The 17580-nt window shown below is 40.0% G+C and overlaps 1 long non-coding RNA gene across 1 annotated transcript; it reads right to left on the bottom strand.

Moving 5' to 3' along the window:
* Positions 1–250: 250 nt before the first annotated feature.
* On the bottom strand, positions 251–8959 carry LOC109610710. The gene is made up of 2 exons (XR_003406451.1): positions 2928–8959; positions 251–2503 (listed from the first exon to the last, which is right to left on the bottom strand). It is a non-coding gene; the product is annotated as an uncharacterized LOC109610710 (long non-coding RNA).
* Positions 8960–17580: the final 8621 nt, after the last annotated feature.

Raw genomic sequence — 17580 nt, forward strand, 5'->3', positions numbered from 1 at the left:
ATCTTTATAATCTTAATTCTAAACTAGAAATTATCGTAATTACATGCAACTAATTTCTATCAAGTCTTACAAAATACGTTGCGAAATTTATTTAATTAAAACTATGCTCGCAGAGAAAAGTCATGTAAAATTAAATGGTAGGAGACGTGATGTGGCGGAAAGTAAGACTGTTTGTGACACGTTATCTATTGTTCTAGATTTAATTGCATTACGACAGTATTTGTTGCAATCGTGGTAAATAAGAGACATGTTTACGGAGGCCGAGATTCTTTTATTAATTAAATAATCAGTGTGATGCGCACGCAAACTGCGGTGTAGAAATGCATTTAGAGAATGCAACAGTGATGACATAAATTACATTCTACGTGTAAATCATAAAATGCTTCAAACGTGAATATATCTAATTTTTTTTATATGAAGAACTTCACGAACGCTGCGTCATTTAGGTAGAAACGATTTAAGTAGATCAGTAGGAAAATGATTCTCTTGGCTTTCTAATTATCGCTTCGTTCTGACCTACATTTCTCAATTTGACGCGCACAGTCCTTCTAATTTAGATTCTAATTTAGATTCCTCTGGATGACAAGTTTTCTCGTGATGTCAACATGGCAATCAAAATAACAGAAAGTAAAAAAATGTTATTGCGAAGTGAAGAAAGAATATAAGTCAATCTTTACAGAGACTTATCCTTAATAAAATTTTATAATATTAATATAAAAAAATGCGTAGTTAGAAATACTTAAATTAAAATATCTATCTAGACTAATGAGAGAACGAATGAATTCCCCTCTTTACTCAAGATAAAGTTTCTTTTTGTGGTACGATCTTTTTTTCAAAATTTATAAATATATTATTTGTGAAATTTGCAATTGTTTCATGAATCCCAGATCAGCATCCGCGACGGCATTTTTTCTTTTTTTTCTCTCTATTTGCCGGCACATAGGAAGAGAAGGATGATCATCGACCAGTTACGAGTAACGGACACATCGACCGCGTTCTACAACGAAGGCGAGATTCGTGACTAAAAGTTGTGTGGTTTTATGAAAGAAATCGAAGCAAGAGTCGCAAGCGATCTCATTCCTCTGAAAAATCTCTGTCGTGTTGATAGCAAGTACGAATCGTGTCGAGAGCAGCTTCGAGTTTGTTGGATTTTGCAGCTAAAACTGTCGTTCCTGATAGTTTTACTTGGAATCGGTGCTCTGTTACATTGCTGCTCAACCGGTGCATCAGGTACGCCGATTATTATATTATTCATGTAGCTTATTTGATTATTACATTATCGTGCCCAAAAAAGAGATTATTATTTTTTCTTGTACGCTATAAAGGAGAAAAATCTATAACAAAAAGATATTGAAGAAACAGATGTTACTGTGTACTTTTAAGTAAACATTTTCTAATATGTTAGATAAAATGATTTGATGATAAAAATTATTTTTTTATAACAATACAGATTGTAAACTTTTAATTCTAATTATAATAGATAAAATGAAATACAGTACTTTAAGTATTTCTCACTTCTTTAGAGATATTTTATATTTTATTTACAATTTATAAAATAATATAAATAATCGTAATAATATAAATGTTTTGTATAAAAATTATTTTATTATAGTAATATTACAGATTACAATTTTTTAATTCTAAATATTGAATATATAACACAGGGTTTTCTTTGAAAGTTAACAAATATTATAACTTAAGTAATGATATTGTTTAATAAAAATCCCTGGGAGTGTCTTCCAGACGAGCATGAGAAAAATAGCAGGCAGATCATTTATCAAGGGCAGCTTTACTATTGACGCCTTTGCTTTGAATGAAGTTTCAAAACAGTTCCAAGGGAATTATTCATTCGCACCAGGATACAGACCACAAAAGTAAGTAAATTTCTCGTAAATTTGCTGACTTTGGTACAAGTTGTACATATACAAACGATATAGTTCGCAAAAACGTTATGCGGTTTACATTTATCACGAGTAGCAAAATATCGAAAAGCTGTCGGCTTCAAAATATTTGCTGCGCGTAGAATGCGTATAAAACTTCATTTTTGAATAAAGTTGAATTTAAAATTGTCAAGGTTTGAAAGGTTCAAATATTCAAATGATTGACATATAATATCGGATATTTGATATTTTAACGTTGTCAAATAATTAATCTTAATTCTACACGTAACAACGACATTAAAATATTATTGTTGACATAAATAGATACATCAATACATTCTGAAATATGAGTATGGAAATTAGAAAAATTTTACAGGGTGACCATTAGGATTGTGTTGAAAGTAACTGCTTATATTTCACTTCCTTGACTTCGGCGATCATTTTACTCATTAGAGTCTGGTACTTGAGATTCGTCAATTTTATTTGAGTCGTTGTACAAGCCAAATTACGAGTCACGATGAATGCTCTAAGCATCGAAGAAGAAGTATTTCTTATTGAGTGCTTTTACAGTAGAGGCAAAACTTATTGCGAGGCGTATCGTGGATTTCGTAGTAAATATGGATCTAAAAAAGTTTCAAGCGAAACTATACTCAGAAAGTATGAAATCGCGAAACTAACCTATCCTAATTTAACATTATGCTGTTAATCTGAGATTTTATTTATTGTTCAATATTTTTCGCAGAATTATTGATAATTTTAGAACGTACGGCACTTTGAATGATCGCAGACATGATTTACCCGGTCCATCTCGAACAATTACAACGGACTAGGGTTGCACGAGACCCAAGACAAGACAATATTCGTGAAAATATTGTGTTGGTCTTGAAAATTTTAATCTTGTCTTGATCTTGAGTGAATTTTTGGACCAAAATCTTGTCTTGTCTTGTCTCGATTTTAACAATTAATCGAAATTAACAATTTTTATCTAACAATTGTTAATAAATATTAACAATTGTATACTCAACAATTATTTACAAAGACACGGACCTTTCGGATATGTATGATCTTGTTTTGACTAAGTTGTAGGCTTGTTTTCAATTTGGTCTCACTTATTTGCTGATCTCAGCCGATTGCGGACGCATTTCTCTGCACGTCACGTATTGTCTTCATGTATTCTATCAGTCTTTCTTTGGCAGTAAGTAGGCATTTTAACCGTTATTGTATTGTAAATTATTTACAATAATATTTAATATAATCTTATTCTAAAAAAGGCGTGTTACTCTTTATAATATAATTGAAAATAATTGTACAATTAAACGAACTTACCAAATGAAGTTCGATTGTAATTATGCCTGGTGTCTCGTCCGGATGGATAAAGAACTGTGTAGTCATGCTTCTCTGACTGCATATCCAACAGAGTTTTAAAAATAAAAAATAAAATAGAAAAACGGGGCCCATTTTGCCCCGCCGCGCTGCGCGCGCCCGTAACCTCATTATTTCAAAGTTGCGAGGCAAATCGCCTAATATAAAGGGAGGAAAGAAGCCAAAGGCTTTGGGTGGGGAAAGTTCATCCAGACGAAACACCAGGCATAATTACAATCGAACTTCACTTGGTAAGTTCGTTTAATTGTACAATTATGCCGTGGTGTCTCGTCCGGATGGATAAAGAACTGTGTAGATGTTCAAACCGCGCTTTGCCGAGAAGTACCAAATTATCATAACGCTTGGTACAAAATCCAAGGAAGCAGGTACATTATAAAGCCTGTACATCCTCCAAAGAAAGGAACTGGGCGCACCTGTGGGCGCAAAAAACCAACCAAAGGAATTAGAACAGCAACAGACAAATAAGGGTCATAACCAGTCTACGATAGGAGACTCCTGAGACTGGTATAAAAATAGTATTATAAGAAGAACGATCAATCTGCAAGCAAAGTAGCTGCGGTAACGAAAAAGGAAACAAACCGAAAACATTGCTCACGCTCGTTTTCGTGCCGCCGGAGCGACATCGTTGGGTCAGGACGACAAGGAAGTACCGCGAATTGAGTGATATTCCGCTTACGAGCGAACGGGTTATACAGGAGGGCCGATAAGTGCCACACGTCGGAACCAACCGTATGTCTTACGAAAAGACGGGAGACGGAAATAACTACAAGAACCAAGACAATTAGCCCTCATGACGAGGCATAAATTTCGGAGTAAGAAACATAAAGATTTCTTGATAAAACAAAATCCAAAAGGCTCGTGATGATAGTCTTATAATAATAAGTTGTTATCACGCAGGATAGAGTAAAGAAATATAATCGACCGTATGAAGATTCCTGGCGGAGTCGAGATATAGCGCAAGCAAAAGGAACAATACACAGATCCAGACGACGGAAAAAACCGGGAAAAATAGATAGCAGTTGCGCGCAACTGGCGGCTGATATTATCCGAATGTCCGGCATCCGAATGACGGCTTGACCCATAGCGAACAATAAACAGAGATATAACGACTGTGAGAGAGTAGCATATTGATCGGATCCTGGCGCTAGAAGAAGGACTAGTGTCATAGTAACAGCGGTACAGACAGAAGAAAATATAGACGCCAACTTGGCCAACGGGCGCAGATACAGATAGAATGAGATTATTGGGCGTGTGGCAACCGAGAAAGACTGTATCGAAGTAGAGTGTTACGGGATGTAACGTTAATATTTTAGTTTTTGGAATCAATGCATTTAAGCAATTTACCCCAGGGACTCAAGTCGTGTGCGTTTTGCGATTTAAGGATAATTTAAATGGTCGGAAAAGGAATGTGAGAGTCGGAGATTCAATTACTAATTGGATAGTTAATTACTAAGATATTGGATTTATTCGAGTTGATTAATCGACAATGTTGAATGAATTTAGAGTGAGGGAGAAGTAAATATGAACCTTGAGTTGTGATCGCGTTGACGCTGTTTTGGAGATCTCGTTGCTGTACTTCTTTCTAACCGCGATATGAGTGAAGAGAGCCGGTGGAGAACCAGGAAGAGAAGAGAGCCAGGAACCTTGGTTGGTTCCTTTTATACCAAAAATCGTGAGCAACAGAATTTTTCTTTAGCCAATGGGAGATCTCGAAAACGGCTGCAACAGGCATAGACAAAGAGGGAGGATCCCGCGCAAATCCCCGCTCTTGGCCTACAGAATCTTCGCGAAAGTTCTAACGATTCTTATACGTATATATACTTATGGTATTTTATATATGATTTTATCTTGTTTTTAAACAACGGGAATACAAATATTGGTATCGTTAATCTGTGCGTTAACATTATGCAATAGACATATCGTTTTAAACCGAGCCTTGAAGAGTGACTATATCGATATATGAGAAAACAATTCAAGAGATATGGTCACGCTTCGCCTCCAGGACGCGCGACCTGCTTAATATTTACTTATAATTAAAATGCTATAAAAATATATCTCGTGTGTAAGTCTAAGTAAGTGTAAGTTAGGCGCTATGTCGGGGAAGATGACTAAGCGTGCAACCTTGGTCCTTTGAGAGGTTGTTAGGAAAGGAATTTTGGGATGGATCATAAAAGAGAAAGTTTGTCTGAAGGCAGTGATATCGGCATATGACGGTTAAATGAAAAAAAAGGAATCCGGAAGAAAAAGGAGACTTGTCGGGACGTAACAAGAGATATAGTATAAGTAGTATACAATAGCAGAGTACAGTGCAAGAATCGGCAAATATATCGCGTAAACGAATCTGCTTTCACACTGTGAAGGTGAACGTCCTATGGAGTTCCCAGTAATTGAGGCAGATCATACTATCGAGATATGATAAACACAGCAATCGCTTCTAAATCAGGGGCGAAGAACCAGGAAGCCTCAACGTTTCACGGTTGCTATTAATGCAACCAACTCTGCGACGAGAAGACTAAATGCTGTCTCAGCCCGATTGGACGCCCGAGTCGGCAGTAGTAACTCAGCATCGATGACTGGAACTCTTGATGCGGCGACTGTAATGACAGTGCCGAGGAAGGCAATATAAAAAACGAGAAAAGTAAGTATTGCGCTGTGCGCGCCATCTCCGTCTATCTCCGGTGATATTGCAGACTTGAAAATCTGCGGCAAAATACGCTAAAGCATAGCACACTATTAGCACAAGAGCGTGAACGTAAAAAGTGCTAGGAACAGCCGTTCCGAAGCACCAAACCCATCCACATGGGGTGTTACCTTCTATGGAGCTCGCCAGCTCGTTAAAGGTACATCAAAGAACAGAGAACCCTCGGAGCCAGAGCGAGCTGCAGCGCACTAAATAACGTTAGAGAAAACGCCAATCCGATTGTAATCTGAACTCAGATATCCGGAGGGTGACATCCACACGCCATAGGTTTGAGAATGAGTCTCCAGGACCAAAAGCTTCTGCCTCTCGGCTGTCTTGAAATGAAGCAGGTCATATAGAGCCGCATAAACGGAATAGGGTAAATCGCTAGAAGCAAGCAATTATGTGTGTGAAATCTCGGATAGAGCACCGAGGATCTCATGACACATTCAGTATCATTGGCAGATCGGTAGATAGAATCGTAGCTGCAACCCAAGCTACATTTGGCGCCCAAAAAGAAGAATAGATCCAAGAAGGCTGACATCTTTCGTCGATAGACCTCTTCCAGAGCGTCTAAAGGCCGAAAATCGTGTAAAAATACGATGGATTGAGAATTCCTCCGTCGCAATGCCCTAACCAGGGGGCAGACGGTCGCAGGAAAAGTGGAAGGTGTCGTAGACAGGCCACGAGACAAAACCATAAAGCTCGTTACTAATAACAGAGAAAAAGAGGAGTGCAACGATACCAGCTGAGATGCGTTCAAGATGCACAATGTCGTACAATTTAGCATCCTGAGGCTATAGTACGTCAATCTTCCATATATAAGATGGAGACCGGAATGCGTTCAGTTCGCGTAACTTTAAAAAGAAATGCATTCCTCCGCAAAAAGACAATAGCTCACAGGCCAAATGTGATAAGTATCAGCGAAGGCTCATAACCGCTAAATATCCGCAATGCAGTGAGCGGCTCTCCGCGCGGACAGAGACCATTCCGACAGATAAGAATCGAACAGCGGAAGAAGGAACTCGTATAGACGGTAAGCCGAATAGCTGAGAGCAGATGTTATCTCTCGCTCTCGATTCGTGCAGACGGTCAAACAATCCGTTGACTCTGCCGGGTGTAGTGTCGGGTGCGAACTCAGGAGCAGGAAGCCGACCTTCTGGTGCGGCCCACCATGAAAAAATCCTTCCTCGATTGGGGATGCAAGGATACATTACGCGGAGGGGCTGTTTGTTGTGTCCCTGCCATCGTAACACTGCACGGAGAGAAAGTTCGAGTCGTGTCGGGCGATACAAGCTGGTGGACGAACCTGCAGGTAAGGCTGTTACTCGCCACCTTCGGAGACACTGCATAATAGATGGTGCCGCTCGAACCGTTTCTGCAAGCCATTAGCGATAGCCGCTTGCGATTGAAAAAGTGGATCCACTGGAGTCACCTGAAGATCATTTCACCCGTGAAGTCGAAGAAGCTAAAGGGGATGCTTGGCGGAACAGAAAACATCTGATTCGGCTTGGCCAGCCGATTGCCCGTCACTCGCTTTACTGCTGAACGCGCTTGGCGGCGGGTCAACACGAAGAGCAAGACCGTTGTCAAAAAAGGGAGCCGGTGGTAGAGGCTGTCAGACAGGGTGTGCTGAAACAACCCTCGTCGTCTGAGAAAGACGAAACAAGGTATTCCGCCAACGAGTGGATACTTCCATTTTGCTGATAGTGCTTTCTCCGTCTACTGACATCTGGAGACGGAGATCCGACCTTCGAGAGCCCCGTAAGGTCACTGTCCCAACAGTTCAAAGTCACACGGACGGAATGAACCGCGGTTGTCATTGGACGAGAGCCAGCAGTCGCCATAGAAGAGCTGATTAAATCTACCATATCTTTTCCGGCCTGGTTTCGGTGCACTGCTAAAAGAAGCCACGCTCACCGAAGAGGTTAGTCCTCAATCCTTCCCTAAGACTGGAATATACCACGATTGCGAGAGCATCCCAGAAGATATACAATCCCGATGCTGTAACGGTGATGCAGGCTATTCTCATGGAGAGAAGCCGACCTGGACCTGAAACTCCGCAGGTCCGCCATGCCCGATCGTCGCCCTGGCCACAGGGTCGAGAACGGTAACAGTGTGAGGTCCTCCAACGCTAACGGGGAGGCAGTCACTGAAAAGGGAAGGAAAAAAAAGGGAGAGAGAAGCGGAACACAGTAGAAGTGAGCAGTCGGTTATGATCTCCTTATGGCAAGGAGACATACCTAGGTCGCCGCCTCGGCCAGCAAGGGCCGGCTGCTCGTCTACGTTCCGTTCAGAGAGTCAACGGTACGGATACCTCGCCGGGCCCGTCCGAGAGTGTCGTAAAGTCCGTATGCGGGACAAGACTCGCCGGTCTTTGAATATCCTTCGACACCTCGCTGGATGTCGGGGAGTTACGACACTGCGTAAGCGAAAAATTTTGCTCACGGCTTGCACCAAGCGGCCACAAGGCGTAGAACAGGAAAATCCCGCGAAGATCCCGCGAAGTTCTGCGAGGTTAGAAAGCGCTCGCGTATAACGACGCGGAGACTATAAGTCTGCTTGGTGATCCTCGTGCGCACCTTACGCGCCATATGCTGCACTAATCACTGCTACACTAATCATACATGTGTATATATACCGGTAACAGGAAGCGGTAGATAGTCAGTAAAAAAGACGTAAATGCTCACCCAAAATCAGCAGATAAATATCGACATTCGATATAATATTGCGACAATGGACACAGTATGAGAAAAGAACAAACATTAATTAATAATAGGTAATGCAATCTGTATGTGAGAAATACCGGGCGAACCTCGAGAGAGGTTAGGATCGCGGACACAATCCGCTGACGCTCACGGGATCTTTCCTGATGTGTATGCATGCGATTCCTCGATGAAATCAGTGAGCGTTCCTTCTGATGTCGTGACATGGTCAATACTAAGGCGAGGAACGAAGAAAAACGAAAGAAAAAACACACAATACAACGAACTCTGTGGACTCTGCAAGAACAGAAAACACAATGAGGTTACGGGCACGCGCAGCGCCGCGGACCGCGCGCAGGGCCGCGGGCCGTGCGCAGCGCGGCGGGGCAAAATGGGCTCCGTTTTTCTATTTTATTTTTTATTTTTAAACCTCTGTTGGATATGCAGTCAGAGAAGCATGACTACACAGTTCTTTATCCATCCGGACGAGACACCACGGCATAATTATATATATTTATGTCATTTGTCTACTCTTCTCAAAACAATACATATACAGGGTGTCCCAGACCTACCGTACCAACGGTTAATGGTAGATTTCTGAGGTGATTCTGAGACGAATGTTCCTCTTGCAAAATGTCGAGGGTGGCGTAGTTTCGGCGCTACGAAGGGTTGTAGTTATCCTATCCTTGTGTAGAATTTTCCCGCGTTCAGTGACGGTGGGTCGAAGAAGTCCCGCGCATCGCGCACACTTCAATTTGAACAGCCGCGAAAAATTAAGATCAAATTGAAGTGTGCGCGATGCGCGGGACCCCTTTGATCCACCGTCACTGAACGCGGGAAAATTCTACACAAGGATAAGATAACTACAACCCTTCGTAGCGCCGAAACTACGCCACCCTCGACATTTTGCAAGAGGAACATTCGTCTCAGAATCACCTCAGGAATCTACCATTAACCGGTGGTACGGTAGGTCTGGGACACCCTGTATATGTATTTACATGTAACGTTACCCGCTTGGTAGGAGACAGAAAAATAATATATCTATCCTCTTCTGCTATTCCAAGCTAGCCCAAGAGCCGAGCTCACATGTACGCGATTTTCGCTTGTTATATTATACGTGTGAAGTTACAAAAGACTTCCGTTTACATTTTTCAATGACGAATTGACGCAACAGTTTTTTCGAAGAATAAATTCTAATATAAATATGCCTAAAAGAATGCTATGAAAGAGAAAGTAAATTTTCTTTTACAATTGATGGCTGGACTGCGCCAAATTTTGAATCATATTACGGAGTTACTATACATTTTATAGATAACAATTGGAAGTTTCAGTCATTAACATTAGATTTTCATTACATTACACCATCAAATGGAAAGCATACTGGGAAAGATATTGCTAACTTTTAATTTAATTTTACCTTTTTTTAAAACCAAGAATCTTGACAAGATCAATAATCTCGACACTTTCGTCTTGGTATTGTCTTGATAATTAATTACAAAGTCTCGTCTTGATCTTGTCTCGGAATGTGTGACAAGACCAAGACAATACCAAGACTAGTCTTGGTATCTCGTGCAACCCTAACAACGGACGAAACAATTGATGATGTCGAAGCATATTTCAAAGAAAATCCAAATTCCTCAATTCGAAAAGCTGCTCAGGTTATGACCAGAGTTCGAACTTCAGTGCCGCTATCCCCACTCGAGGCGCCCGAGTGCCGCGAGAGACAGTGCCGACTACGTAGGTGGGGCAGCCTATAGGCAGATGAGTCATCTGTCGATAGGCTGCCCCACCTACGTAGTCGGCACTGTCTCTCGCGGCGCTCGGGCGCCTCGAGTGGGGATAGCGGCACCGAAGTCCGAACTCTGGTTATGACTTTGAAGCGAGAAACTCTTCGAAAGATTGTGAAAGATGTCATTAAACTGCATCCCTATAAAATCACTACACATCAATTGCTGACAAAGAAAGCGATGGAAAAATGGGTTCAATTTTGCGAAGTGATAATCGACATGTTTGAGAATGAGGAACTCGATGAAAAAGAGATTATTTTTACAGATGAAGCTCATTTTTGGTTGAACGGTTATGTCAATAAGCAAAATTATCGGTTTTGGGGAAAAGAAAATCCAAATGTGTCGATTGCCGTTCCTCTTCACCCCCCAAAAAGTCTCCGCGTGGACTGCGATTTCTGTGAAAGGAGTATACCTGCAATTTTTTGAAGGAACTGTTACCGGTGAAAGTTATAAAGAGTTGTTGGAGAATAAATTTTTTCCTTATGCAAAGAAACGAGGATTAGTAAGCAGATTTTATTTTATGCAAGATGGAGCGACTCCACACCGTACTCGCGATGTGTTTGAATCGATCCATAAAGTTTATGGCAACAGGGTAATTGGATTAGGATATCCAAAATTTGCTCATGGAGGTCTGGAATGGCCTCCCTACTCACCCGATTTAAACCCGTGTGATTTTTTCCTCTGGGGTTACCTCAAAGACAAATGTTACGCTGAACAACCAAAAAATATCGAAGAACTGGAAAACAGCATTCGAAAATGTATTCGTAACATTTCTGTAGTCATGTTGGATAATGTATTTCAAAGTTTTCGAAAACGGTTGCAGTTCTGTGTCGATTCCGATGGACAACATTTTGAAAACATTTACCATTAGCTCATGCGCGCAAGCAAAGTTTTGTCTCTTTTTTAAAATGTGTATTGCCATTATTTAAATATTATGTACTTTTTTTATACGTATGGTAATAAAATTGACAAGTTTCCTCTACAAAATGACGTTTGATTCATTTCGTTCGGCTTACTTGTGGCGAAGTAATAATCATTTACTTTCAACACAATCCTAATGGTCACCCTGTATCATATTAAATATTATTTTAAAATTTATTAATAATAAATTAAAATAATACATGTGCGTGAAATATCAGTAAGTTTTCTATTTTTGTTATAGGTGTCCTTTGTACAACAGTTCGGTTTATCTCTATTGCGGAGAGAAATTGTTGCACGATGCTTGCTGTTGCACAGAGTCTCATCACAATTTACCTTATCAATGCAGATTGGCAGACTGCCGATTTCTGCACGCCAGTACCTGCAGGGAACACTGATCGCCAATTGCTGTTGCAGCGACGATTATCGCGCTATCCTGAAAAGTCTCGCGCAAGGATAAATCCATCGCACATCACAAATATCAACATTATTATTAACAAGAATTACGAGTAACAGTAATTAGTAGCAGTAAAATGTACAATAAAATTTACACTTGGTTTCAACTGTAGAAATCTGCGCAACGAGTAATTAGTAATAAAAGTCATAAAAATAAAATGCAACTGTGGAAATAATCTGAGAAAAATATTTTCACCTATTAGGACAGAATGCATTATAAACCCTGACAGAAATCTGTGCAGTTTTTCTAGACACCCAAGCAGTTACTGTCTAGTATTACTGTATTCTCATAAATTGTATCAATACTGTGTAGGAAATGGACAAAAACTAGATAGAGTTTTACTAAGCCCATTTTATGAGCAGTAAACTTGCTTAGTAATAGGTTAAATAGTTTCTTTGTCTAGTGTTTGTTCAGTAAATGAGTTCAGATTTTGTGCATCTTTTGTGGCCAGTAACTGTAGGAAAAACGTTACATCTTGATCGGGATCCCAACAGTTTTACTCGTCAATTACTGGGCAGAATGTAACAAAACTGTTCAATAACTACTAAATAAATGCACGAAATTTCTACCAGGGAAAAACATTTATGACAATATAACTGATAAGAAAAGAATGTGATAAGAATATAATACGTAGTACATTAATATCAAGAAAATCTAATATTAGCTTTACAAACGAACTTCGAAGAACATCAGCAAACATGGGTAAAACCCTATCATATTCCCGCGTAACGTGAGTAGCAGTTCTCGCAGGTAGATTATGTGAAGTTGAGCCCGTTCCCTAAAGCCTCTTTCCCTCCTCTCTCCCTCTCTCCCTTTTTGTCAAGAAATCCGATCAGTCACGACCAGGATTGGGCAGGTATAATACGTTAAGTCTAATGAATGAATGAAGTATCATGTTTTATACGTATTATATCTGGTTTAATACCTGTTTTACATGTATTATACATGTGTTATACATGTAGAAAACTGCTCTAACAGCTTAACGAGCCAACCCTGGTCGCGACGATCAATACTTCTGACAGAAGTAATTTGTCTTCATCACGATAGAGGTCAGGAGGAGTCGCAATGACACGATGATTCGTCGGGTACTCGGCGAGATGAAACCGTTCCTCTCATGAGGTAGGTGCTCTTTTGGCGAAGGGGTCAACATCAAGGTCGTACACGTGTCGGGCCCCGAGACTTTGAGTCCACGTGCACCCCCACTTTTGCGTTGCGACAGCCGTAGATAAATGGCGACTGTTCTTGAAACGTTCCCGACCGGCTGGCGACCGGCCGCGCCTAGACATTGCTGAATGCCGTAAAGTTCATGGCATAAACCCGACGTCTCCCTCCCTCCTCTCTTCCTCTACCTCTTTCTCTACCCGGTTATCCGTGAGACTGATAATGTGTGTGTGAGTGTATGAAAGAGAGAGAGAAACCCGAAGTCCCGCATCGTCACCATGCATGAGGATTATCATCTTTTGTGATTGTTTAATCATTAATCGTTTTTAATAAATCGTTTTTACATATAAGCACGTTTGTAGATGTCTATTTAAAATATAGTCAAAAGAAATCACATTCGATACTGTGAATCAAATGATCAATGGGAACCTGCTATTTATTATGCGTGAGTAATTCATAATTAAAATGCGGTGAAACGCGAGCAACGCAATCCGCCGTGGTGTCCCAATGGCCTCACTGAAGAACCGCATCACATCAGTGACGTCAGTGACAATATCGGATGACGGCGAACGGCCGCACACTCACATTTCAGCGGCGCTAAATGAACGATAAACGCGCGTCGAATATGCGCATTTATGCCAATAAACAAAGTTATTATATGAATAATAATATGATAAAACATGGCGGAGCAAAGTCAAGGTCGTACCGGCGATCCCGGACACGCTGGGGTCTCTTCATAAGAATTCCCACGTATACCGTCGCTCATACATCGTACATCGACTCATCAAATTTGAGATTTGGCTCATCAATTGGAGATTTGACGTATACTACGAGAATATTATACGGAAATGCCAGCCGGACAATATTCATGGGAGCTAAGGGGAAGGACCTTTCAAATTCAACCTTGTTAGGTAATGAAGTTTTATGCGCGCGTCCTACGCGCGATGAATATCTTCTACTTCAAGGCCACTTCTTCTCGATACTTCAATATTCGTGATGAAAGTTTCATGAACTTTCGTAATAGATTCCTGGTTCGATTCCCTCGCGGCGTGATTAGTGAGAAATTTTTCTGAAACAGAGTTACGTAATCGCGTGAATATTGAAAAAGTTCACACGAAATGGATATAGAGTGGAAAGTGAAAAATGAAAAGTTTCACTCGAAGTTACACGATCGATACTCAGTAAACTTATTTCACTCAGATGCCAGCTGGCATGTGAGATGTAATTAGCAGTAGTAATAAAATATTAATTAACAAAACAAATGTAAATTTGAATTGTGAAATATAATATGCACAAGCAAGTAGTCAGTAGTACAAAAAATGAGGTTTTCAAGAAACTGACGTTAGAACAATATCTCTTCTTCTCGTGGTATAATATGCGATTCTATAATTATCTTCTGTAAATTGACCTTTTGTACAAGAGCACAGATATCATAGGAGTTTAGTCTATAATCATATCATTTATATATATCATTTATCAAACTTCACCAGATAACTTCGCATAAATAAAGTCAGTACTCCACTCCATTCATTGATGTTTAGAAAATATCGCTTCGTTGATTGGTTTTTGCTCGCTGCTTTGACGCTTGACGCAGCCTGTCTGAATCAGGCCTAACGACTTTCAGTAACGCGATATGTTATCGATAAATTACGTTATTTTTAACTTAAAGAATCGCTTATATCGATATCATTTAACGATGTCCATAACATTACCGAAAATCATCGCTAATAAAAAATAGCGATAGTTAACGAGTTACAGAATCCAGCAGCAGCAGCCGTCGTGCACATGCACGTTTTTTTATTCTATTAATGAATCAATTTACGGATTCACCGTTGTGGGGGCAATATCTGACATGGAATCGCGTCCTTCCTCCGAGATCCTGAGAGAGCATAAGAGAAATGCGGCTGAGGTCGCGTCGAGTCTCTTCACGCTCAAAGAGCCACGTGCGCCAAGAGTGTTTTTTCTTTAGTGTTCATATTTATTATGCGAGACGGCCGCGGCTGTAAATGTAATGTTAGAAAACTAGACATCTTCCTGCCAAGCGAGACGGCCTGCCCGCTATCGATACATCATATTCAATCATCGTTACAAAACATCCGATGACAAAGAACAACCTCGGTGGAGGTGTGACCTTATGCGCATGTGTAAGGGAATGCCGACTTTATTTTTTGAATAATAGCTCTTCGAGATAGTTATACGATACATATGCAATACATACATGATCGTTCTACTCAACGACATATATAAATAGACCAAGCATTCTCTCTACAGCAGACCCTAACCGGAAGTTGGCAGTGAGATTGAGAAAGCTGCTTTGCGTCTACTGCTCTCTTCGTGTACATCGAAGTAAGAGAGCAGTAGACGCAAAGCAGCTCTCTCACTCAGTCTCGCTGCCAACTTCCGCTTTCACTTTTTGAGGTTTACTTGGTCTATTTATATATGTCGTTGGTTCTACTCTCTTATTTCGAAATATACGTGGTCATATTTGTCGACGATACCATTTCAAAATTTCAAGGATTAACGCTTTTTACATGTCATCACGATCGCGAACTGCGGCGGACATTAGCCTACACATTAGTTTACACATTAGTTTATACTGATCGTTTGATACGCGTATCAAATAATACATTTGAGCCAAATGACTAAACGAATTTACTAGTTATTTACTATTTGATACGCGTATTAAACAATCGGTGTAAACTTAAGCCATTATTACATGATCGATTTGAACTACACCTCCGGGTAAAGCGGTGCAGCTTATCGCCGAACTCAGACACCAGAAATTCTAACTTCGTGGCAATTCCGTAACTCGAATTTCGCTTGATTAGGTTCCAGTGCGCTAGCAGAAGCCGATCGATTGTAGAAAAATTATTATTCTAAAATGCACATTAATCTTTTTCGGCGGATCATTCAAAAGCAAAATCTATGCAACAGGAATGACTAACCGCGCACTTTGAAACGAAAGGAGTAAACAGATTCCTGCATAATACTCGTTGAGTCAACTCTGTCGATGCAACTACGAGAACTTTTAAACTTCATTCAGTTGTATCTGTTTACCAGAATCTTGGCAGCTTATCGAAGTCCGAATTTTTTGAAATCTTCTGAAGTCTAAATATTGACAAATTTATCTATGCCTTCGATTGTACATCGCATTTTATCGTTTTCATGCATTTTATTTTCATTACGCCGCCGAAAAAAAGGATCAAACGGAGAAAAAAACAAAAAATTGACTATCAGTGGCGAATTCAGATTTCGAACATGATAAAAACATGTGAAATTATCACGTTTATCTTACTTTCGACGTGTATACATATAATCCTTCTTATAACATATTGATACTTCGGAGTTTTGGCGCAAACAACTAGCGACATCAATCAATTATATTGATTAGGAGTATCGCTCGAGGATCGCTGGATACTTCCTCGGATAACTTGGCAAACATAGAAGACAAGAAAAAGACAGAGGAAAAGGCGGAGAAAGAGAAGAATAATAATGGCCCCGTAACTTTCGTGCTCTTTTGACACATGATCACACGAGGACATCTAATTACGTAATACAGTACGAAAGCCCTGATCTGTTCAGGACACTCTCGCGAAAAATGGATTGCAGGAGTGGTTGAGGTCATACACGTGGCTTTATCGTTCCGTGAAAGACCTCTGATGTGCGCACCAGAGGCACGACAGAAGTGAAAGTGTAGGAGTTGCAATTGCGATTCCCTGTTTTTCTTTTTAATATGTATAAATCAAGAGCCATATTAAGATATATAAATAAAGATTTATATATAAAGATATATAGATATATTAACATATATCTTAAAAATATGCGTATCATATAAATATGCCAGGAGATAAATGCACGCACGCGAAAAATATCGATAGAGATTAGTAAATATTAAAATGAAATAACAGAAAATCGAGTAAATAAGTTAATAATAATAAACGATAAACAATCGTGTTTTAAATAATCGTGTTGAGACTGAAAAAAAGGCGCAATAGGTATTGCAACTTTGCGTTATACTTGATGCGAAATTGCAAATATGGCGTAAACAGCGCTGTTTTAGTAACTCAATGGTAGAAAGCTTACATCCGGCGATTCGATGAAACATGATATTATAATACCTGACATATGACATATAACATGATACCTAGTTATTTTTTGCATGAGTCTTTCGCACATTTTTCCACGTGTACGAGGACCACTTATCGCCGCGCGTGCATACCGGAAATACCTGACAGGTCGCTCGCGCATCACAAAAAATCAATGTTTAAAGAAGATAACGAAATGGGCATCTCCCTTTTCAGTTGCTAGAACCGAAATAAAAAACGCGTAATCTACATACAAATGCCAGAATACAAAATTTACATTTGGAGTTAAAACAATGTTTTCTGCGACTATTTACGGCGCTTGATGTCAAGCGTGGATATCCTTTAAATATTTATAATGATCGACTATCTTATTTGCATGAAACTGTCGATATTGGTTGGTGACGCAACTGCATGTAATTTGCGAAACAACATTCTACCAAAATGGTTCCATCCCATTGGGGATAAGAGGCGCGAATTATGTAAGAACGTCGATTTCGACGGGACATGTGCGTAAATATGTGAAG

This window comes from Ooceraea biroi, chromosome 4 (genome assembly GCF_003672135.1).
Source record: "Ooceraea biroi isolate clonal line C1 chromosome 4, Obir_v5.4, whole genome shotgun sequence".
Lineage (NCBI taxonomy): Eukaryota > Metazoa > Arthropoda > Insecta > Hymenoptera > Formicidae > Ooceraea > Ooceraea biroi.